Source organism: Pseudorca crassidens, chromosome 8, assembly GCF_039906515.1.
Source record: "Pseudorca crassidens isolate mPseCra1 chromosome 8, mPseCra1.hap1, whole genome shotgun sequence".
NCBI classification, from domain to species: domain Eukaryota; kingdom Metazoa; phylum Chordata; class Mammalia; order Artiodactyla; family Delphinidae; genus Pseudorca; species Pseudorca crassidens.
Window position 1 is genome coordinate 75,077,098 of NC_090303.1, and position 25,927 is coordinate 75,103,024.

Here is a 25,927-nt window from a genome sequence, read left to right on the forward strand (position 1 = left end):
TGCTGGAGAGGGTGTGGAGAAAAGGGAACCCTCCTGCAGTCTTGTGGGGAATGTAAATTGATACAGCCACTATGGAGAACAGTATGGAGGTTCCTTAAAAAACTAAAAATAGAACTACCATACGACCCAGCAATCCCACTATTGGGCATATACCCTGAGGAAACTATAATATAAAAATTGTCATGTACCACAATGTTCATTGCAGCTCTATTTAGAACAGCCAGGACATGGAAGCAACCTAAATGTCCATCAACAGATGCATGGATAAAGAAGATGTGGTACGTATATACAATGGAATATTACTCAGCCATAAGAGAAACGAAATTGAGTTATTTGTGGTGAGGTGGATGGACCTAGAGACCGTCATATAGAGTGAAGTAAGTCAGAAAGAAAAACAAATACCGTACACTAATGCATATACATGGAATCTTAAAAAAAAAAAAAAAGGTTCTGAACAACCTAGGGGTAGGACAGGGATAAAGACGCAGACATAGAGAATGGATTTGAGGGCATGGGGAGGGGGAAGGGTAAACTGGGACAAAGTGAGAGAGTGGCATGGACATATATACACTACCAAATGTAAAACAGATAGCTAGTGGGAAGCAGCCACATAGCACAGGGAGATCAGCTCAGTGCTTTGTGACCACCTAGAGGGGTGGGATAGGGAGGGTGGGAGGGAGACGCAAGAGGGAAGGGATATGGGGATATATGTATACATATAGATGATTCACTTTATTGTATAGAAGAAACTAACAAAACATTGTAAAGCAATTATCTTCCAATAAAGATGTTAAAAAACAGAAAACAAAGGAAAACAAAAGAAAAATGCTAACACATGGAAGAAGTTCTGCAAGAATACATAATAACCAACCATATTATAGGGAAAACAGAAGACTTCCCACTTCCTAAGTTAGATATTATTTTAAAAATTTAATAGGAACCTTTTATGACCAAAATTTTAAATAAAAATAAAATTTGAAATCTATCTTTAGGTATACTGGAACTAGTGTTCTTCAAATTCAGGCAAAATTACTTGCTAATGTTAATTCTGAATACATAGTCCCTGGCTTTGGCAAGAGCAAGCCTTTTAGCTGGACATCTGGCCTCCAATTCATCCTCAACTGCTGACAAAATAACCTTTATAAAATACTAATATGTTCAGTCTTAAAGTTGTTCAATAGCTTTCAGGATGAAATTCATATATTTTAGCGTGGATTACATAGGTTATTATCTAGCCACTGCTGAATTCTGATTCATTTTCTACCCTAATATCATATGATCTTCTTACATAACTTATAACTGGCTGAATGAAATGTGCTTTCTCATCCTTCTCGGCCTACACATGCACCATCCTCTACACTGAATATTCTTTACTGCCATCTTCAGTTGGCTAAATCCGATTCATTCTTCAAACCTCAGTTCAAAAGATAAACGTCGGGGAAGCTTTCACTTGTCATCTCCATCTCAGTTAAATTCTAATTTATATTCCTAGCGACACGCTCTACTATCTATAATCTTACAATTCTGTAAAATGCCTATAGTATTATAATCTCTTCTACCATACTATCAAATATAATAGAGGCAGGGACTGGGTCTTTTATCTTGTGTCTCCTAGTACTTAGCATATATTGTTAACAACACCCAGCTGAATTTACTAATGATATTAAGTCGGCTTTTTAATTCATCTACCAAACCTTCTCAAAATTGTTAACGATCAAGAGTTGGTTAACAAGAATAAAGTTTATGTACAAGTTTTTTTCTCTGGATGATACAGAGCCTTTTATTCATCTCACTTTCTAGTTATTTCATTTCAATAAAACCTCCACTAGAGGGCATACAAGGAAAAGTATTGATAGAACCAAAACTCAGTCTGACAGAGAAAAAATAAATGTACCTTCTCGGTGATATATTTATTACTTCTCTGTACCAAGGGGAAGATGGCTAGTTTGCCTTCTTGTCACATTTTTACTGTACAGGTCAGTATTATCTACTGTTTTTAGTGTGCTTTAAACAATTAGCTTTTAGCTAGGAGATTAATGAAGTAAGTATGATAAAGGAGATTTTGAAAATGATAAAAGGCTGTGAATTGAACATCCATTTCTACTTATTACAGTAGTTTTATTAGATCAACCCTTCCACTAACAAAGGCTATAACACCTGATAAAATGCAAAATATGTTTGAAGGCACTGTAGTAGACCAAGGCAGCTAAAACACGAGAAGTCAAGATCCTGGGGAGAAAAGAAGCATCTGTTGAATTGAGTCCTACATTCTCTGACATGTTTTCCCTTGAGACGTTTGCCAATTCCTGAGTGGCATAAGTAGAAAGCAGTACCTCTAGGCCTTTTTTTTTTTGCTAGAGACACAAAAATTGAAGTTAAGAGCTACCAACCAAGAACTTCAAGGACTAATAGTCTGGAAAAAAGGGAATAGCAGAAAAGCAGCCCTGCAGAGAAGGGATCTTCTACTGGGCTTTTCCCTTCAAGGCATTTGCATATTCCTAAAATACACAAAATATGCACGGGGAGGGAGTGAGGAAGACTACAAATTAGCTGCTAAAAGGCTGAAAAGCTAAGAGGGGCTTTTAGCATTCCTATAAAACTGAGGAGACAAAAGTTGGCATTCATGACCCTCAAAGGGAGAGTGGCTCAAGTAAACACCCAAATTTCAGTTGCGACCACTGAAGGGCTATAAGGGAAATAGACTAAACCCAACACCCAGACTTGAACCACTGTAATCCCTGATTAGATCAAGGTTCTAACTGCCAGTCAGAAGAAAATTAAATATTTCTGGAAGCAAACAGACCTATACAAATGTTCATACATAATATCTATTATTCAATCAAAAATTACTAGGCATTTTAGGAGACAGAACCAAATGACCAAAAGAAAAGAGAAAGAAATAATAAAAACAGACCTATAGATGTTATCAGAAACACACTTTAAAAATAAGTGTGATTAATATGCTCTAGAAAATAGAAAGCAAGTGAAAATTTAATTAGAGACCTGAATTATAAGGAAAAAACAGAGGCAAGCAGAAATTCTGGACTGAAAATTAGGATTACTGAAATTAAGAAGGTAATAGATGGGTTTAGTAGCAGATTAGCTATAGCAGAAGAGGATTAGTCACCTGGAAGCTAGGCCAGGAGAAAATACTCAGGGAACTACTGTAATAAATGGAGAGAAAAAAGGATGGAAAAAAAAGAATGTTGACAAATGTGATATGGGTGTAATGGCCTAAATCCCAGCAAAAGAGAAGACGGAGGATGAGGCAAAAGCAGTATCTGAAGAAATATTAGAAATATGATGAAATATATCAAACAAGAGATTCAAGTTCTATGAACCCCAAGCTGAACATACTTAAAGAAAACCAAACCTAGGGTTATCATAGCAAAGTTGCCCAAAACAAGAGACAAATAGAAAAATCTCAAAAAACTGTCACCGGATAAAATCAACACCTTCAAAAGATCAATAAGACTAACAGCTGGCTTTTCAATAGAAACAATGGAGGCCAGGAGATAACCAAAATAGATTTAACATACCAAAAGGAAGTTAACGCCTAACCTAGAAATCTATGCTCAGTGAAAATAACTTTCAAAATTAAAGTGAAATAAAAAGGTTTCAAACAAGAAGACTTGGTCACCAGAAAATACACTAAAGAAAGATTTTCAGAAGAAAAATGACTCCTGATTGAAACATGAAAATATAGGATGAAATTAAGAACACCTGAAAAGATGAATATGGGAGTAAAACTAAATAAAAGTAGATAATAATAACAACATAATTGCTGACAATAAAATGATGGTAATAATGTATTGTCAGGTTTAAGATACATATAGGTTAGGAATATATGACAACAATAGCACAAAGGCAGGGGTGGCATGGGCAAATGGAGTTAAAATATTCTAAGATTCTTGCCACTGTCCAGGAATTGGAAAAAGTACTAATTTATAATAGACTCTAGGAAGCAGACAATACATGTTATAATCTCTACAGTAGCCATTCAAATAATAGAAAAATGAGTAGCAAGATAGGAAACTGAATAATAAAAAGATTAATCTAAAAACAATATTGGAAAAGAGCACTAATTAAATGGAACAGATATATCAGTATGTACCCTAAATACAAATGGACTAAATATTCCAGTTAAAAGGAAACTATTATTAACCAATCTGGATCAAAAAAGAACTATATTTGTTGCTTACTTTACGTCGAAATACATAGAAAGGTTGAAAGCAAAAGGATGGAAAAAGATATATAAACACTAAAAGAAAGCTGATATAACCATACTAATATTAGACAGAGTATATTATAATAAAGAAGAATTACTAGACATACAGAGGAGCATATGTGTATGGTGTTAGGGAGTGTTCTGATTTCATTTTTCTACATGTAGCTGTCCAGTTTTCCCAGCACCACTTATTGAAGAGGCTGTCTTTTCTCCATTGTATATTCTTGCCTCCTTTATCAAAAATAACGTGACCATAGGTGTGTGGGTTTATCTCTGGGCTTTCTATCCTGTTCCATTGATCTATATTTCTGTTTTTGTGCCAGTACCATATTGTCTTGACTACTGTAGCTTTATAGTATAGTATGAAGTCAGGGAGCCTGATTCCTCTAGCTCCGTTTTTCTTTCTCAAGATTGCTTTCGCTATTCGGGGTCTTTTGTGTTTCCATACAAATTGTGAAATTTTTTGTTCTACTTCTGTGAAAAATGCCATTGGTAGTTTGATAGGGATTGCACTGAATCTGTAGATTGCTTTGGGTAGTACAGGCATTTTAACAGTGTTGATTCTTCCAATCCAAGAACATGGTATATCTCTCCATCTGTTGGTATCATCTTTAATTTTGTTCATCAGTGTCTTATGGTTTCCTGCATACAGGTCTTTTGTCTCCTTAGGTAGGTTTATTCCTAGGTATTTTATTCTTTTTGTTGCAATGGTAAATGGGAGTGTTTCCTTAGTTTTTCTTTCAGATTTTTCATTTTAGTGTATAGGAATGAAAGAGATTTCTGTGCATTAATTTTGTATTCTGCTACTTACCAAATTCATTGATTAGCTCTAGTAGTTTTCTGGTAGCATCTTTAGGATTCTCTATGTATAGTATCATGTCATCTGCAAACAGTGACAGCTTTACTTCTTTTCCGATTTGGATTCCTTTTCTTTCTTTTTCTTCTCTGATTGCTGTGGCTAAAACTTCCAAAACTATGTTGAATATTAGTGGTGAGAGTGGACAACCTTGTCTTGTTCCTGATCTTAGTGGAAATGGTTTCAGTTTTTCACCATTGAGAACGATGTTGACTGTTTGTCATATATGACCTTTATTATGTTGAAGTAAGTTCCCTCTGTGCCTACTTTCTGGAGGGTTTTTATCATAAATGGGTGTTTTAGTCAAAGGCTTTTTCTGCATCTATTGAGATCATCATATGGTTTTTATCCTTCAATTTGTTAATATGGTGTATCACATTGATTAATTTGCGTATATTGAAGAATCCTTGCATTCCTGGGATAAACCCCACTTCATCATGGTGTATGATCCTTTTAATGTGCTGTTGGATTCTGTTTGCTAGTATTTTGTTGAGGGTTTTTGCATCTATGTTCATCAGTGACATAGGCCTGTAGTCTTCTTTCTTTGTGACATCTTTGTTTGGTTTTGGTGTCAGGGTGATGGTGGCCTCATAGAATGAGTTTGGGAGTGTTCCTCCCTCTGCTATATTTTGGAAGAGTTTGAGAAGGATAGGTGTTAGCTCCTCTCTAAATGTTTGATAGAATTTGCCTGTGAAGCCATCTGGTCCTGGGCTTTTGTTTGTTGGAAGATTTTTAATCCCAGTTTCAATTTCATTACTTGTGATAGGTCTGTTCATATTTTCCATCTCTTCCTGGTTCAGTCTCAGAAGTTTGTGCTTTTCTAAGAATTTGCCCATTTCTTCCAGGTTGTCCATTTTATTGGCATAGAGTTGCTTATAGTAATCTCTCATGATCTTTGTATTTCTGCAGTGTCAGTTTTTCATTTTTAATTATATTGACTTGAATATTCTCCCTTTTTCTCTTGGTGAGTCTGGTTAAAGGTTTATCAATTTTGTTTATCTTCTCAAAGAACCAGCTTTTAGTTTTATTGATATTTACTATTGTTTCCTTCATTTCTTTTTCCTTTATTTCTGATCGGATCTTTATGATTTCTTTCCTTCTGCTAACTTTGGGGTTTTCTTTGTTCTTCTTTCTCTGATTGCTTTAGGTGTAAGGTTAGGCTGTTTATTTGAGATGTTTCTTGTTTCTTGAGGTAGGATTGTATTGCTATAAACTTCCCTCTTAGAACTGCTTTTGCTGCATCCCATTGGTTTGGGGTCATCGTGTTTCCAAGTATTTTTGATTTCCTCTTTGATTTCTTCAGTGACCTCTTCGTTATTAAGTAGTGTATTGTTTAGCCTCCACGTGTTTGTATTTTTTACAGAATTTTTCCTGTAATTAATATCTAGTCTCATAGGGTTGTGGTCGGAAAAGATACTTGATACGATTTCAGTTTTCTTAAAATTACCAAGGCTTGATTTGTGATGTAGGTATGATCTATCTTGGAGAATGTTCCATGAGCACTTGAGAAGAAAGTGTATTCTGTTGTTTTTGGCTGGAATGTCCTATAAATATCAATTAAGTCCATCTTGTTTAATGTACCATTTAAAGCTTATGTTTCCTTATTTTCATTTTGGCTGATCTGTCCACTGGTGAAAGTTGGGTGTTAAAGTCCCCTACTATGATTTTGTTACTGTTGATTTCCCCTTTTATGGCTGTTAGCATGTGCCTTATGTATTGAGGTGCTCCTATGTTGGGTGCATAAATGTTTACAATTGTTATATCTTCTTCTTGGATTGATCCCTTGATCATTATGTAGTGTCCTTTTCTGTCTCTTGTAATAGTCTTTATTTTAAAGTCTATTTTTTCTGATAATCAGAATTCCTTCTCCAGCTTTCTTTTGATTTCCATTTGCATAGAATATCTTTTTTCAACCCCTCACTTTCAGTCTGTATGTGTCCCTAGGTCTGAAGTGGGTCTCTTGTAGACAGCATATATACGGCTCGTGTTTTTATGTCCATTCAGCCAGTCTGTGTCTTTTGGTGGGAGCATTTAATCCATTTACATTTAAGGTAATTATTGATATGTATGTTCCTATTACCATTTTCTTAATTGTTTTGGGTTTGTTATTGTAGGTCTTTTCCTTCTCTTGTGTTTCCTGCCTAGAGAAGTTCCTTTAGCATTTGTTGTAAAGCTGGCTTGGTGGTGCTGAATTCTCTTAGCTTTTGCTTGTCTGTAAAGGTTTTAATTTTTCCGTCGAAAATGAATGAGATCCTTGCTGGGTAGGATAATCTTGGTTGTAGGTTTTTCCCTTTCATCACTTTAAATGTGTGCTGCCACTCCCTTCTGGCCTGCAGAGTTTCTGCTGAAAGATCAGCTGTTAACCATCTGGGGATTCCCTTGTATGTTATTTGTTGTTTTTCCCTTGTTGCTTTTAATATTTTTTCTTTGTATTTAAATTTTGATTGTTTGATTAATATGTGTCCTAAAAATAGCAGTACCACACAACCCAGCAGTCCCACTACTGGGCATATAACCTGAGGAAACCATAATTCAAAAAGAGTCATGCACCACAATGTTCATTGAAGCTCTATTTACAATAGCCAGGATTGGAAACAACCTTAGTGTCCATCAAGAGATGAATGGATAAATGGAATGCATATATATGGAATAAAAAAAAGAAAAAAAAAATGTGCTTCCCTGGTGGCGCAGTGGTTGAGAATCCGCCTGCCGATGCAGGGGACACGGGTTCGTGCCCCGGTCCGGGAAGATCCCATATGCCACGGAGCCGCTGGGCCCGTGAGCCATGGCCGCTGAGCCTGTGCATCCAGAGCCTGTGCTCCGCAACGGGATAGGCCACAACCGTGAGAGGCTCATGTACCGCAAAAAAAAAAAAGAAAGAAAGAAAGAAAAAAGAAAAGGGTTTGCAAGAACCTGGGGCAGGACAGGAATAAAGACGCAGACATAGAAAATGTACTTGAGGACATGGGGAGGGGGATGGGTAAGCTGGGACGAAGTGAGAGAGTGGCATGGACTTATATATCCTACCAAATGTAAAATAGATAGCACAGGGAGATCACCTCAGTGCTTTGTGACCACCTAGAGGGGTGTGATAGGGAGGGTGGGACGGAGACGCAAGAGGGAGGAGATATGGGGATATATGTGTATGTATAGCTGATTCACTTTGTTATAAAGCAGAAACTAACACATTATTGTAAAGCAATTATAGTCCAATAAAGATGTTAAAAAAAGAGAAAGAAACTGCAATAAATTAGATTGGTTGGAGCTAATGTCTGGGTGTGAGGGAGCAGTGAGAGATAAGGTGTATACATCATGTTAAAAAATTTAAACTTACTCTGGAGATGATGGTAAGCTATTTAAGGATGTTTAAGGATTTTTTTGAGCAGGGGAATAACATGATTGGGCTGCATTTTGGATAGATCATTCTATAGCAATATGGAAGCAAGAATTCTCTTGCTTTATGATAGGCAAAACTGGAAGCCAGGAGTATAATGAGGAGCTCAGTGCAATGATCCTGACAAGAAATAATAAGGATCTGAATCAAGACAAGAGCACTAAGAATAAAAATATGATATAGAGTGAACTTGAGAAATGTTTAGTAAGAATAGACAGGATTTGGGTGGGTGGTTAAAGGAGAAAGTAGAGGATTAGAGGCGCTCAGGTGTCTGTTTTGTGCTAGACTGTGGCATCATTAGCTGATATAACAAGAGGAAAAGAAACATGCTTCAAGGTAGATGTAGTTCTAGAGTTCGATGCACTGTGATACAGTTTTTGCACCAAGGGAAAAAGTGCGATAGAGCAGGCCAGGTTAAACATATAAGTTAAATACAGAGGAGAGAGACCTTAGCAAAATTAAAAACTTCTGCTCCACCAAAGACTCTGTGAAGAGTATGAAAAGACAGGCCTTGTATCTAGAATATACAAAGAACTCTCATAATTTATTAGTCAACAAACAAACAATCCAAACAGAGACTGGGCAAGATACTTCACCAAAGACAGGAAAAGATACTTCACCAAAGAGGATATATGGCAAATAAGCACATGAAAAGTTGTTCAACATCATTAACCATGTTAACAAAAATTAAAGAGAAATGAAAATTAACACCACAGTAAGATATCACCACACACCTAATAAAATGGCTAAAATTAAAAATAGTAGTGGGACTTGCCTACTGCAGTGGATTCTTATCCACCGCGCCGTGGGTGGCGCAGTGGATAAGAATCTGCCTGCCAATGCAGAGGACATGAGTTCCATCCCTGGTCCGGGAAGATCCCATATGCCATGGAGCAACTAAGCCCACGTGCCACAACTACTGAGCCTGTGCTCTAGAGACCATGAGCCACAACTACTCAGCCCGCCTGCCACAACTACTGAAGCCCACGCACCTAGAGCCTGTGCTCTGGAACAAGAGAAACCACCGCAGTGAGAAACCCACGCACTGCAACGAGGAGTAGCCCCCACTCACCACAACTAGGGAAAGCCCGTGAGCATCAATGAAGACCGAATGCAGCCAAAAATACATAAAATTTTTTTAAAAATAAAAATGTGTCTTGGTGTGTTTCTCCTTGGATTTATCCTGTATGGGACTCTCTGCACTTCCTGGACCTGAATGACTATTTCCTTTCCCATATTAGGGAAGTTTTCAACTATAATCCCTTCAAATATTTTCTCAGTCCCTTTCTTTTTCTCTTCTGCTTCTGGGACCCCTATAATTCGAATGTTGGTGCATTTAATGTTGTCCCAGAGGTCTCTGAGATTGTCCTTAATTCTTTTCATTCTTTTTTCTTTATTTTGGTCTGTGGTAGTTATTTCTACTATTTTATCTTCCAGGTCACTTATCTGTTCTTTTGCCTCAGTTATTCTGCTATTGATTCTTTCTAGAGAATTTTTAATTTCATTTATTGTGTTGTTCATCATTGTTTGTTTGCTCTTTAGTTCTTCTAGGTCCTTGTTAAACGTTTCTTGTATTTTCTCCATTCTATTTCCAAGATTTTGGATCATGTTTACTGTCATTACTCTGAATTCTTTTTCAGGTAGACTTGCTATTTCCTAGATTTGTTTGGTCTGGTGGGTTTTTACCTTGCTCCTTCATCTGATGTGTGTTCCTCTGTCTTCTCATTTTGCTTAACTTACTGTGTTTGGGGTCTCCTGTTCGCAGGCTGCAGGTTCTTAGTTCCCATTGTTTTTGGTGTCTGCCCCCAGTGGCTAAGGTTGGTTCAGTGGGTTGTGTAGGCTTCCTGGTGGAGGGGACTAGTGCCTGTGTTCTGGTGGATGAGGCTGGATCTTGTCTTTGTGGTGGGCAGGACCACGTCCAGTGGTGTGTTTTGGGGTGTCTGTGACCTTATTATGATTTTAGGCAGCCTCTCTGCTAATGAGTGGGGTTGTGTTCCTGTCTTGCTAGTTGTTTCGCACAGGGTTTCCAGCACTGTAGCTTGCTGGTCGTTGAGTGGAGCTGGGTCTTAGCTTTGAGATGGAGATCTTTGTGAGAGCTTTCGCCATTTGATATTATGTGCAGCCAGGAGGTCTCTGGTGGACCAATCTCCTGAACTCAACTCTCCCACCTCAGAGGCACAGGCCTGACACCCAGCCAGCGCACTGAGACCCTGTCAGCCACACTTTTGGGAATTCTGAGGTCTTCTGCCAGCATTCAGCAGGTGTTCTATAGGAGTTGTTCCACATGTAGATGTATTTCTGATGTATCTGTGGGAAGCAAGGTGATCCCCACATCTTACTCCTCTGCCATCTTAAAGATCTCTGGAGGCGGCCTGGGGCAGGTTTTCCCAGAGGGGTTGGACTCCTAAGAGGCAACAACACAGGAGCTAATTGCTTCCCTCTAACATCGCACTTGATCCACCTCAAGCTCTCCCTCTCCAAGTCTTCCGCCCGCTGGGATCTTGAGGAAAAGAGTTCCAAGATCCAGTAAATTTTTGACTAAATAAAGGTCCTTATAATTGCACAATTCCACAGAGACATATTAAGAGGAGATATTAAGCTTTCCCAGCAAGAATGGATTCACTTCTATATATTCATGAAGTTATTGCTATAACACTGGAATGTGGGAAAATTGTCCAAAAGGAAATATAATTGTAGCACTATGCTTCCTATTAATGAAAACATCATCTATATTTGTATACAAAGTAGTATAATGAAAAAATATATTAATTCTTTGTATCTGATGCTTCACTTGCATCAGGAATCATCCTTCTCCTAAAATTCTTTAGCACAGACCATTAATATATAGAAAGTAACTTATTCTGGTGGGAAAATGCTGAAATAGAGTATATTTAAGAAAGAAAAAAATTTTAATTTTTGAAAGCTATGAAATCATGAGAGAAAATTTTTAATGTTATTTTTACACTATTCACTTTTCCCAGGACTTCTAATATCACTGGACATTCCTGGATACAGAAAGTACAAACTAAGATAAAACTACTAAAATACGTAAGTAACAAATTACTATATTTCATTGGATCTAAGATATCATCAATTTTAGGAAGCATACTAATTTCAGAGATGCTAATATGTGAAAAAAATATGTATCATAAAACATGAAATATGGTTGGGTTTTATTTCAAATTAATTTTTTTGTGAAAATGTATCTGGTGATCTAAACATAATCAATTCCAAAGTTCAAAGAGAGACTTCTGAAGAGGATGGATTATAATTCCTAATCACAAAGCAATTGAAATAATTATATTCACTACCTGGGTAATCTTTTTGAGAAGTGTTAGGCAAACTCCAGAATAACTTTAAAAAATTCATTCTTTTAACAGAACAGAGTTAAAAGACTAACTGTTAAAGTCAGTAATGTACTTGACATTCCCATTTAGACAGCATCCTATATCTCTTCTCTCTTTCTTGCTAAGCTACAAGAAAGGTAGTTTATATCCATCCTTTCCACATCCCCAACTCTCATTTATTCCTGACCCACCACAATAATAATCCAGATTTTTTTCCTATTGAAATACATAATCAGTTTAATGTTCAGTCATAACAGATAAGAATATACTCATGCATTTATGTGTATTTTATTAAAATGATAACAAATGTTTAAAGAAAAATAGTACCTATACTTATTTAGTTTATAAAGCAATCAGAAACATTTTAGAAATTATGGCGCTCATAACACAGCACAGGAAACATTCCCAATTTAAGTAAATGTAACATTTGGTAAGCACCAGAACTATCAAATGGCAGCATGTTAAGTACTTTCATATTCATTATCTTGTTTTAATTCTCATAGTCATCCTGCTAGTTAGCCAGATATCATATCTCTCAATGAGAGAAAAAACTGAGCCTCAAAGATTTTAAAAAGACTTAATAGTCATATTAGCTTTGATAAGTCATCGAGATAGTATTTGGACCCAGATTTTCAGGCTCTAAGTCATGCTTCATACTTTCTGTGGTATAAGTGGATTAATATATTAATTACTTCACAAATGATATGTTTCAGTTAAGTTTTATAAATAGATAAATGATCATTCTATATCAAATATATTAAATTCAATAAAAAACTTGACATGATGAATTGGGTGATTGGGATTGACATGTATACACTGGTGTGTATAAAATTGATGACTAATAAGAACCTGCTGTATAAAAAAATAAAATAAAATTCAAAAATTCAAAAAAAAACTAATACTAACAAAAACAAACAAAAAACTTGACAAATACCACATGAAAGAATTGTGAAGGAGCCGAAAAATACATATGGTGCCATGGTAATCAAGTGGCTTACAGTAAAATCAAGACTTTCATATATTAAACAATGAGAGAACAAAGAGAACAACACACGACATGTATAAAAATGTGCTAAACAAGATAATCACCCACCCAAAATCATAGCTTATGAACAAAAAGCACTCTTGTGGGTTGTAATAACATACGGAAGCTTAACAGACTATTAATCTGGCCCTCGAAGGCATAATGTGAATGCACAATAAGGGGAGGAGAGGACATTCCAAATTGAAGAATAACAAAAGCTAAAACATAGAGGCAGGAATGATTATGTACCTGAGGAACATCGCTGAAACTGTATAAATAAAATAAAAGTTAGATATAAGGGAGTAGCAGAAATAGGTGGGATCAAACTATGGAGAGTTTTGGATTTCACCTAATAGACAAAAGGAAGTGTGTTCTACAGGTAACAGCATATAGGACTGACTAAAGTACAGAAATAGTGCAGTTAGAAATATCAGTTAGGAGGCTATTAAAGTTGCCCCTAAGGTGGGATGATAAATATCAAAACTGCAATAACTCTAAGAGATATTACAAAGTAAGAACAAATTATACATAAAAGTGAATGGCAAAGTCTGAGATAAATATCAGTTTTTCTCGGTATAAATTTATGTCCAAAATTCAAAATTAACTATTGCTTTAAGCATACAGTAAAAACAAAATACAATTATTATGGCCATGAAGAAAATACATTTAGGGTGACGTGGTAAATCATGAGGGCTGTCCACCCAATATTGCTGTTTCTCCTTCTGTGAACACTTCCTTACTCCCTTGAAGTTAGATATGACCATGTGACCATACTTAAATAGAAGAAATGGCATGGGTCTCTTCCAGGTGGAAGCTTTAGTAGCCAGCACACAATATACCATTGGTGCCAGACACAAGTAAGACAAAGTCAAGTCAGAATTTGAAAGGGTTTTGTTCTTGTTTTTTTTCAGTCTTGGCTTCTGTGTATGTGTTTTGAGAGATGAGCGTCAAGTGCTTTCATTAGCTAGCTTTTCTCACCTCTATCCTCTCCATTTTGTGCTTTCAAAAGGACCAAGCAGATTTCCATGTATATGAATAGCAATATTAATCCTATGCCCTGTATATGCAAGGTATATACAGGTGACACTAAGATATTTGTCACCTTTTGCATACATGGGAAACTGATGACAAAGATAAGATCAGCTCCTATATGCAGATAAAGAAAAGACACGTAAATGAAAAGATGAGTATAGGATATGGACAGGCAATTTATAAAAAAAAAAAAAAGAACATCACAAAATAACAATTTCTAGTAATATTTTCTAAATAAGTTATTTTAAAAAATTTTTTCTGAAAATATTCTTGTGACTTCAGCCTATGTTTTCAGAGCAAAGATATGTCATATCATTACTTACAACTAGAACACAAGTTAATATTTTAATTGAAAATTACACCTCAATCTACCAAACTGTTCCAGTGACATTTACAACTAAATTTATATTGTGATAAAGAAAGCAACATTTTTCCCAGAGTATTTTCTGTATAGGCAATAACACTGAACAAGTTAACAATCACACAATGATTACGTCAAAACCTTGGACATTAGTTAATGTGTGCTGTCTTATCAATGGTAATAAAACATCTATTGAAAATAAAATGCCACATCATTTTACAAAACCCTTATCTCATGACTAAGTGATGTGAATATAACAAACTCCCCTGCCAGAAAAATTACCTACTAAATGTAAAGAAAATATGTATTTTTTAATATAAGAAAATGTTTTAGCAAACTGGGGGAAAAACACACAAGTCCTAAAAACAGAAATGTTAATTATATATATTTTTTAAAGGCTTATTATTACTCAAACAATAAAAATATCAACTGCAAATTTAAGGCTAGATTGAAGAGGGTTTCAAATTTTATCATGTATCCAATAGTCTAATATAGACCTTTTAGACTTTAATAATTTACAATATCATCTGTTACTACACTATCAATATAAAAAAATAAAGAATGATAAAATCCATACTATGGCACAGCTGCCAAGTTCCAATCAGTTTAGTCACAGGCCACCTTGTTTTCAGAGCTAAATACAATTATGCTGAATTAAGGTGATAATATTTTTCTGTTCACCTACTTCCCTTTGCAATCTGTGGACTTTTCAAGTAAGAACGTTCAAGTACCAACAATAATTTAGGGAAAGAGAGGAAAAAACCCAAAGATACAAGGCAAATTTAAGACGTGTTTTGCAACAATTAGAAAAGACATGCTGTTTAAACTGGTTGTCTTGAAAAATCCTCAACCTAGACAAGACAGGGAATATAAATACATTCCCAATGGTGGATCCTATTCACATCAAACTTGTAAATTCCCTTACCAAACCTTTGCTACATTTAAAGGCTTAAACACTTGATTGCCAACTTTCTCTTCTGTAAAAATAACATACCATCTACCACTGAGCAGTAAGGATTATATTAGACAACATATTTAAGAGCAATTAACACAGTGCCTGGTACACAGGAAACATTGAATAAGTGTTTCATTAAAAAACAAAATTAAAAACCTAACCCCAGAAACAAATTCTAAAGCTAAAATAAATAAATCAATATTAAATTATTGTATTTGCTAGACACAGGACACTAGGTATTGTCAGTGGTAAGATCCAAGAGAAACATAAAACGTGATTTGTGTTCATTTAAAAATGGTTTTTAAGTTGTCAGGTTTTTTTCCATTAGTCCTACAGGAAGGAAATTAAAAGAATTTTTAAAATTAAGAAAAACTAATAAAATAACAAGGTAGATCTATATGTACTCACACTTAACTGATCATTAAATAATAAATCAATGCTGTTTTCAACAAGATTTTTAAAAGTCTGCAAGGAATACAAAGAGTTAAAAGAAGACATATAAATAAAACAATTAAAAAATTTAGAAGATGCTGATTTCTACTTCCAGTAATGGCAAGCTAAATTTGGATCAAAATTGTGAAGGCTTTTAAAATAGCTAGATAAAATTTTTTTTAAATTTCTTAGAGACTGAATAAGATATCAAAGAACTACTAACTGAAGTGGCAAAAGAGGTAAATAAACAGTTGCTTTTGCCTTGAGGACATCTGGCAGTGCATAAGAACCCAGTGAGAAATTGAGCTGTGGCTTTGGTGGCTTCAAACTTCAAGATGAACAAAATTCAAAGCACTGGGCCTATACAAAGTAGAGAGTTTACTAAACCATACTCAAGACACATTAATCTGGGACTCTAAGTACCTTTAGGGTAAGGATGAAACAAATAAACCAGCTGTTTAGGTTTAATTTACATCACCAAAATGGTCCAGGGAACTTCAACCGCTGAACTTAGATTACATGAGTCCTGGACTGATAGTGCCCTAGGCACCTTTAAGAAATATACAAAATCCTCTCTGATGGATCATCCGAGGCCTCATATTATTCCAACAAGTAAGTTTTAAAATCTAATGACTAGCACCTAGTCATGAGTGAGAAGCATAAGAAACTACTGCTAACAGAGACAAACCCACATAGATCCCAAATACTATAACTGTTACATCTAGACTATATGTTTACCATATTAAAGAAGTTTTATTTAGAGCCTGAAAATATTTTCAGGGAACAAGAAGCTATAAACTTCTTTATAACAATAATAGTTTATAACTTCTTTATAACACTGCCAGTTTTAAAAAGAATCAAACAATTTCTAGAAATAAAAAAATAACTGAAATTATGAACTCAATTGATGAGTTTAACAATAAATTAGAAGCAAGTGAAATGAGATTCAGTGACCTACAAGGCAGATTAGAAGCTATTACCCAGAATGTGGCACAGTGAAACAAAAAGATGGAGAATAAAGAAGACACACTGAGGATACAGTGAGGTCTAACAGATATGCAATCAGAGACCCAGAAACAGAGAAAAGAACAGGGCAGAGGTAATATTTAAAGAGATAATGGATGAGACTTCTCCAGAACTGAGGCACCAACCCCACATTTAGAAGCTTGTCATAATAATGCTTGAAGTGGCAGATGGAGATACCTTAATAATACCTACCACATTAAACTGGTGTTTTGTTCATTAGCCATTTTCAAGATGAAACAGAAATGTTGGAAGAAACTAAGAAAAATTTGCCAAAATACATGGACACCTAGGAATCAAATGTACTAGCAGATTTGAAAGTCTACTTTGCATACAAAATTTGGGAACAACATAAAACTTCAAAGCAGATGAGAGTTGCTCTTTTAAATAACCTTTATCTAATAAATATGAATATTATTAAACGTTCACCATAACAATGAACTAGAATGGCTAAGAAAGTAAAAGAAACCCTGAAAATGATATAAGAGCAATTAGTGACGTTCAGCAAATATTGATGTCAAATATTGACGTTCAGCACACATACACAAATGGCTTGCTGAACCAAATCAAACAACAAACACCAATAAGCATTCAGCAGGTAAAACAAAGAAGCAGACAGTCACAGCTACCTGAAGAACTGACAAGATGCTCGTCTATTTAGTTTAACTCACAACTCAATCTAGAAAAGCGGGCATCGCTCAAAAAGACTGCAAAGCTTCAAATACCTGGGGCAAACGTTTAGTCAAAAAATACACTAAACTGTACACTTAAAAATGGTTAAAATGGCAACTTTCATGTTATAAATATTTTACCACAATTTTAAAAATTAAAAAAAAGGGGGGGTGATAGGTAGGACTTAATAGTTTAAACGTTAGAGGAAAAGACACAGAAATCTGGGGAGAGTTGAAGAAAGGAGTGAGATCAAAAAACACTGTGGAAAGACAAGCTAAGGGCTGGCTACAGGTGCTTGGACCTAATACCAGGAGCTGCTAGGGATACAGAATCATGCACTATGTTGTCTGCACTCATGCTGCCTTAGCACAGAGCAAGCCATAGTATGCTTTCAATTCTGCCTACTGAAGTATTTTAATAATTTCACAGTCTTTTAAATATACTATTCTGTCTTTTCTTTCAATTTCCAAGCCAATCAATTTTCTGCCTGATTGAGTCAGCTATTTTTGTCAGGCCATAAAGACTTCATCACATCTCTTTAAATTAGTACAGAATTTCCATACAATGGAAACTCAGCAATAAAAAGGAATGTTACAATGTTACAATAACAAAGTGAATCAGCTATATGTATACACATATCCCCATATCCCCTCCCTCTTACATCTCCCTCCCACCCTCCTTATTCCACCCCTCTAGGTGGTCACAAAGCACCCAGCTGATCTCCCAGCTGCTTCCCACTAGCTATCGATTTTACATTTGGTAGCGTATATATGTTAATGCTACTCTCTCACTTCATCCTAGCTTACCCTTCCCCCTCCCAGTGTCCTCAAGTCCATTCTCTACATCTGTGTCTTTATTCCTGTCCTACCCCTAGGTTCATCAGAAGCTTTTTATTTTTTAGATTCTATATATATGTGTTAGCATACGGTATTTGTTTTTCTCTTCCTGACTTACTTCATTCTGTATGACAGACTCTAGGTCCATCCACCTCACTACAAATAACTCAGTTTCGTTTCTTTTTATGGCTAATATTCCACTGTATATATGTGCCACATCTTCTTTATCCATTCATCTGTCAATGGACACTTAGGTTGCTTCCATGTCCTGGCTATTGTAAATAGAGCTGCAATGAACATTGTGGTACATGTTTCTTTTTGAATTATGGTTTTCACATGGTATATGCCCAGTAGTGGGATTGCTGGGTCATATGGTAGTTCTATTTTTAGTTTTTTAAGGAACCTCCATACTGTTCTCCATAGTGGCTGTATCAATTTACATTCCCACCAACAGTGCAAGAGGGTTCAAAAAGGAACAATTTTTTTTTTTTTTTTTTTTTGTGGTATGCGGGTCTCTCACTGCTGTGGCCCTTCCCATTGCGGAGCACAGGCTCCGGATGCACAGGCTCAGCAGGCCCAGCCGCTCTGCGGCATGTGGGATCTTCCTGGACTGGGGCACAAACCCGTCTCCCCTGCATCGGCAGGCGGACTCTCAACCACTGCACCACAGGGGAAGCCCAGGAACAAATTTTTGATACACACAACATGGATAAATCTTTAAAACGTTATCCTGAGTGAAAATATTCTGTATAATTATATTTATGTAACATTTTAGAATAGCAAAAAATAATTTATAGTGATAGATGTAAGTTCCAGGGACTTCCCTGGTGGTCCAGTGGTAAAGAAACCACCTTCCAATGCAGGGGACACGGGTTTAATCACTGGTCGGGCAACTAAGCCCGCATGCCACAACTGCTGAGCTCAGGCACCTCAGCAAGAGAGCCCACATGCAGCAAACTACAGAGCCCATGCACCCTGGAGCCTGAGCGCCACAAGTAGAGAGAGAAAACCCACACGCCACAAGTAGAGAGAAGCTCGCTCTGCAACAAAGAGCCTGCATGCCTCAACGAAGAGCCCACCTGCCGCAACTAAGACCCAACACAGCAAAAAAATAAAAAAGAAGTAAGTTCCAGAGCACTGGGGAGGGGCATGAAGGAACTTTCTGGGATGACAGAAATGTTCCATGTTGGGGTGTGAGTTACACAAATGTGTGTTTGTCAAAACTGATCCAACTGTATACTGAAAATCTGAATATTTCACTGTATGTAAATTACATACAATAAAAATCTTTACTATGCAATTTCCTCAGTACCATTCAGCAAGACCTCTAATTAATTAAGTATAGGGAGTTCAACAGTTTCTTCTTAATTTTTATTCTTCTATTCAATTTTAGTGCAAACAGAACCAAGTGGTACATTTAAGTGATTCACTTCCATTATAAGATCTAGAATTATTTTCCTGCTTCTAATACTGGTAAAAACCCTCTTTTTCTTTTTTCCATATTCTATGCAAACTAAGCCTGTCTTTTATGTTATATCCATAGAATACAGAAGGGCTTCCATGCTACTTTATATATCGAAAATGAGACTTCTGTGTTCTAGATTAGAGGCTGATCTCTAAAGACTTTTCTATTACTTTAACTTCATGGAACAAGACTACTGATCTCATTTTAGTTAAAAAAAAAAAGTAGTTACAGGTCAACTTCCTTTGCAGCTGGCAAGTATATGACGGTCAAGCTTTCACAAAAACTATCCATTTATGTTTTATGGCTGACTCTTCCCCCTCTTTTTCTTGAGAGGTAATTTCTGTCAGCAGAAGAACTGTTCAACAAAACAGGCTATGTCAACAGCTTGAAAGTAAATTCATCTAAACATGTTTTAACTGAACAGGAGTTCCCTCACATAACCCTTATATTTTCTGGCATTTTGTACATGAGACTAAAACTCCCAATCTTCTAATAGGTTTCAATTTTTGCCACTGCTAATGAATTACCTCTAAAATTCCCCCAAATCTCACTGTACTCTCCTGTGTCCTGAGATTTTTTTCTTTACACTGCCAGCATGCTATCCCCGTAGGTCCACTAATGCGATCTGTATAAAATCTGCAGCCTAACAGCACTATTTGCCATGACTTATTCTCTTTCTAGCTCTATCAAGATCCTTTTTCTGCAAGAAAACACAATTTAATCATTTTATTGCTTTATTTGAGCATTAAAATAAAAGCAGTTGAATAGTTTGTTTTTTCAGGTATTTCTCACATTTGTTAATTAGATGCACATTACTCTTTTCTTCAGCCATGCTGTAGAATTCTCTATTTTAGTTGACCACATACAAATCTAAATCTTATACTCTTTCAAATTCAGCAAATTCTCTAGAGTTTGAGTTTTGAAATTGTGTGGTTGCCTTATACTTTTAGCTTGAGATTCTAACCTTGTGTTATTTTAATTCAAATGAAATGTTTTTTCCAAATATTCCCTATGTATCTAGAAGACACCTTCTAGTTCTTAAGGAAATAGAATAGTCTGACACTGATTTGCTTAACTTCTCCTTTAATGTGTTTACAAGATGGTAAGTGACTGGAAGGGTTAAAGACTTCAATATCTATAGTATCTTGTAGAAGTAGGAACAAAAATTGAACAGCACCAACAAAAAACAATTTTCCAAGAATCCAGAGAGGCAAGTCTTATCATAAGCCATTGCTAAAAGTACAAATCAAAATTACAGCACCTCAGAGGGCAGACAGCAGAGGCAAGAAGAACTACAATCCTGCAGCCTGTGGAACAAAAACCACATTCACAGAAAGATAGACAAGATGAAAAGGCAGAGGGCTATGTACCAGATGAAGGAACAAGATAAAACCCCAGAAAAACAACTAAATGAAGTGGAGATAGGCAACCTTCCAGAAAAAGAATTCAGAATAATGATAGTGAAGATGATCCAGGACCTCGGAGAAAGAATGGAGGCAAAGATCAAGAAGTTGCAAGAAATGTTTAACAAAGACCTAGAAGAATTAAAGAACAAACAAACAGAGATGAACAATACAATAACTGAAATGAAGACTACACTAGAAGGAATCAATAGCAGAATAACTGAGGCAGAAGAACGGAGAAGTGACCTGGAAAACGGAATGGTGGAATTCACTGCTGTGGAACAGAATAAAGAAAAAAGAATGAAAAGAAATGAAGACAGCCTAAGAGACCTCTGGGACAACATTAAATGCAACAATATTTGCATTATAGGGGTCCCAGAAGGAGAAGAGAGAGAGAGAAAGAACCAGAGAAAATATCTGAAGAGATTATAGTCAAAAAAATTCCCTAACATGGGAAAGGAAATAGCCACCCAAGTCCAGGAAATGCAGAGCGTCCCATACGGGATAAACCCAAGGAGGAACATGCCGAGACACATAGTAATCAAATTGGCAAAAATAAAAGACAAAGAAAAATTATTGAAAGCAGCAAGGGAAAAATGACAAATAACATAGAAGGGAACTCCCATAAGGTTAACAGCTGATTTCTCAGCAGAAATTCTACAAGCCAGAAGGGAGACGCATGATATACTTAAAGTGATGAAAGGGAAGAACCTATAACCAAGATTACTCTACCCAGCAAGGATCTAATTCAGATTCAATGGAGAAATCAAAAGCTTTACAGACAAGCAAAAGCTAAGAGTATTCAGCACCACAAAACCAGCTCTACAACAAAGGCTAAAGGAACTTCTCTAAGTGGAAAACACAATAGAAGAAAAGGACCTACAAAAACAAACCCAAAACAATTAAGAAAATGGTCATAGGAACATACATATTGATAATTACCTGAAACATGAATGGATTAAATGCTCCAACCAAAGGACACAGGCTGGCTGAATGGATACAAAAACAAGACCCATATATATGCTGTCTACAAGAGACCCACTTCAAACCTAGGGACACATACAGACTGAAAGTGAGGGGATGGAAAATGATATTCCACACAAATGGAAATCAAAAGAAAGCTGGAGTAGCAATACTCATATCAGATAAAATAGACTTTAAAATAAAGAATGTTACAAGAGACAAGGAAGGACACCACATAATGATCAAGGGATCACGCCAAGAAGAAGATATAACAATTGTAAATATTTATGCACACAACATAGGAGCACCTCAATACATAACGCAACTACTAACAGCTATAAAAGAGGAAGTCAACAATAACACAATAATAATAGGGGACTTTAATACCTCACTTACAGCAATGGACAGATCATCCAAAATGAAAATAAATAAGGAAACAGAAGTTTTAAATGACACAATAGACCAGATAGATGTAATTGATATTTATAGGACATTCCATCCAAAACAGTAGATTACACTTTCTTCTCAAGTGCACATGGAACATTCTCCAGGATAGATCACATCTTGGGTCACAAATCAAGCCTCAGTAAATTTAAGAAAATTGAAATCATATCAAGCATCGTCTCTGACCACAACGCTATGAGATCAGAAATGAATTACAGGGAAAAAAACGTAAAAAACACAAACACATGGAGGCTAAACAATACGTTACTAAATAACCAAGAGATGACTGAAGAAATCAAAGAGGAAATTAAAAAATACCGAGAGACAAATGACAATGAAAACACAATCTTCCAAAACCTATGGGATGCAGCAAAAGCAGTTCTAAGAGGGAAGTTTATAGCTATACAAGCCTACCTCAAGAAACAAGAAAAATCTCAAATAAACTATCTAAACTTACACCTAAAGGAACTAGAAAAAGAACAACAAACAAAACCCAAAGTTAGTAGAAGGAAAGAAATCATAAAGATCAGAGCAGAAATAAATGAAATAGAACCAAAGAAAACAACAGCAAAGATCAATAAAACTAAACGCTGGTTCTTTGAGAAGATAAACAAAATTGGCAAACCATTAGCCAGACTCATCAAGAAAAAGAGGGAGAGGACTCAAATCAATAAAATTAGAAATGAAAAAGGAGAAGTTACAACAGACACCGCAGAAATACAAAGCATCCTAAGAGACTACTACAAGCAACTCTACGCCAATAAAATGAACAAGCTGGAAGAAATGGACAAATTCTTAGAAAGGTATAACCTTCCAAGACTGAACCAGGGAGATATAGAAAATACGAACAGACCATTCACAAGTAATTAAATTGAAACTGATTAAAAATCTTCCAACAAACAAAAGTCCAGGACCAGACGGCTTCACAGGTGAATTCTATCAAACATTTAGAGAAGAGCTAACACCCATCCTTCTCAGACTCTTTCAAAAAATTGCAGAGGAAGGAACACTCCCAAACTCATTCTATGAGGCCACCATCACCCTGACACCAAAAGCAGACAAAGATACTACAAAAAAAGGAAATTACAGACCAATATCACTGATGAATATAGATGCAAAACTCTTCAGCAAAATACTAGCAAACAGGATCCAAAAACACATTAAAATGATCATACACCATGATCAAGTGGGATTTATCCCAGGGATGCAAGCATTCTTCAATATACGCAAATCAATCAATGTGATACACCATATTAACAAACTGAAAAATAAAAACCATATGATCATCTCAGTAGATGCAGAAAAAGCTTTTGACAAAATTCAACACCCATTTATGATAAAAACTCTCCAGAAAGTGGGCATAGAGGGAACCTACCTCAAAATAATAAAGGCCATATACGACAAACCCACAGCAAACATCATTCTCAATGGTGAAAAACTGAAAGCATTTCCTCTGAGATCAGGAACAAGATAAGGATATCCACTCTCACCACTATTATTCAACATAGTTTTGGAAGTCCTAGCCACGGCAATCAGAGAAGAAAAGAAATAAAAGGAATACAAATAGGAAAAGAAGAGGTAAAACTGTCACTGTTTGCAGATGACATGATACTATACATAGAGAATCCTAAAGATGCCATCAGAAAAGTACTAGAGCTAATCAATCAATTTGGAAATGTTGCAGGATACAAAATTAATGCACAGAAATCTCTTCCATTCCTATACACTAATGATGAAAAATCTGAAAGAGAAATTAAGGAAACACTCCCATTTACCACTGCAACAAAAAGAATAAAATACCTAGGAATAAACCTACCTAGGGAGACAAAAAGCCTGTATGCAGAAGACTATAAGACACTGATGAAAGAAATTAAAGATGATACAAACAGACGGAGAGATATACCATGTTCTTGGATTGGAAGAAACAATATTGTGAAAATGACTATACTACCCAAAGCAATCTACAGATTCAATGCAATCCCTATCAAAAATCAAATGGCATTTTTTATGGAACTAGAACAAAAAATCTTAAAATTTTTACGGAGACACAAAAGACCCCAAATAGCCAAAGCAGTCTTGAGGGAAAAAAACGGAGCTGGAGGAATCAGAGTCGCTCACTTCAGACTATACTACAAAGCTACAGTAATCAAGACAATATGGTACTGGCACAAAAACAGAAGCATAGATCAATGGAACAAGATAGAAAGCCCAGAGATAAACACACGCACCTATGGTCAACTAATCTATGACAAAGGAAGCAAGGATATACAATGGAGAAAATAGAGTCTCTTCAATAAATGGTGCTGGGAAAACTAGACAGCTACATGTAAAAGAATGAATTTAGAACACTCTCTAACACCATAAACAAAAATAAACTCAAAATGGAATCGAGACCTAAATGTAAGACGGAACACTATAAAACTCTTAGAGGAAAACATAGGAAGAACACTCTTTGGCATAAATCACAGCAAGATCTTTTTTGATCCACCTCCTAGAGTAATGGAAATAAAAACAAAAATAAACAAATGGGACCTAATGAAACTTCAAAGCTTTTGCAAAGCAAAGCAAACCATAAACAAGATGAAAAGACAACCCTCAGAATGGGAGAAAACAGTTGCAAATGAATCAACGGACAAAGGATTAATCTCCAAAATATATAAACAGCTCATGCAACTCAACATTAAAGAAACAAACAACCCAATCCAAAAATGGTCAGAAGACCTAGATAGACATTTCTCCAAAGAAGACATACAGATGGCCAAGAAGCACATGAAAAGCTGCTCACCATCACTAATTATTAAAGAAATGCAAATCAAAACTACAATGGGGTATCACCTTGCACCAGTTAGAATGGGCATCATCAGAAAATCTGCAAACAACAAATGCTGGAGAGGGTGTGGAGAAAAGGGAACCCTCTTGCAGCACTGGTGGGAATGTAAATTGATACAGCCACTATGGAGAACAGTATGGAGGTTCCTTAAAAATCTAAAATTAGAATTACCATATGACCCAGCAATCCCACTCTGGGGCATATACCCAAAGAAAACCATAATTCAAAAAGATACATGCACCCCAATGTTCATTGCAGCACTATTTACAATAGCCAGGTCATGGAAGCAGCCTAAATGCCCATCGACACACGAATGGATAAAGAAGATGTGGTATATATATACAATGGAATATTACTCAGCCATAAAAAGGAACGAAATTGAGTCATTTGTTGAGACGTGGATGGATCTAGAGACTGTCATACAGAGTGAAGTAAGTAAGAAAGAGAAAGACAAATATCGTACATTAATGCATGTATGTGGAACCTAGAAAAATGGTACAGATGAACCGGTTTGCAGGGCAGAAGTTGAGACACAGACATACAGAACAAACGTATGGACACGAAGGGGGGAAAGCCGCGGTGGGGTGGGCATGGTGGTGTGCTGAATTGGGCCATTGGGATTGACATGTATACACTGATGTGTATAAAATTGATGACTAATA

The 25,927-nt window shown here is 36.1% G+C and overlaps 2 protein-coding genes across 2 annotated transcripts in view; one reads left to right on the forward strand and one right to left on the reverse strand.

Annotated features, from left to right (window-relative positions):
- CFTR (CF transmembrane conductance regulator) overlaps positions 1-25,927 on the forward strand; it is a 367,232-nt gene that overhangs the window by 94,752 nt on the left and 246,553 nt on the right. Inside the window, exon 3 of the mRNA XM_067746815.1 lies at positions 11,460-11,526. The gene's annotated coding sequence lies outside the window, so the exon portion shown is untranslated. The remainder of the gene's footprint in view (positions 1-11,459; positions 11,527-25,927) is intronic.
- Positions 1-25,927, reverse strand: part of ASZ1 (ankyrin repeat, SAM and basic leucine zipper domain containing 1) — a 79,667-nt gene that overhangs the window by 45,322 nt on the left and 8,418 nt on the right. The gene's annotated exons all lie outside the window — the stretch shown is intronic.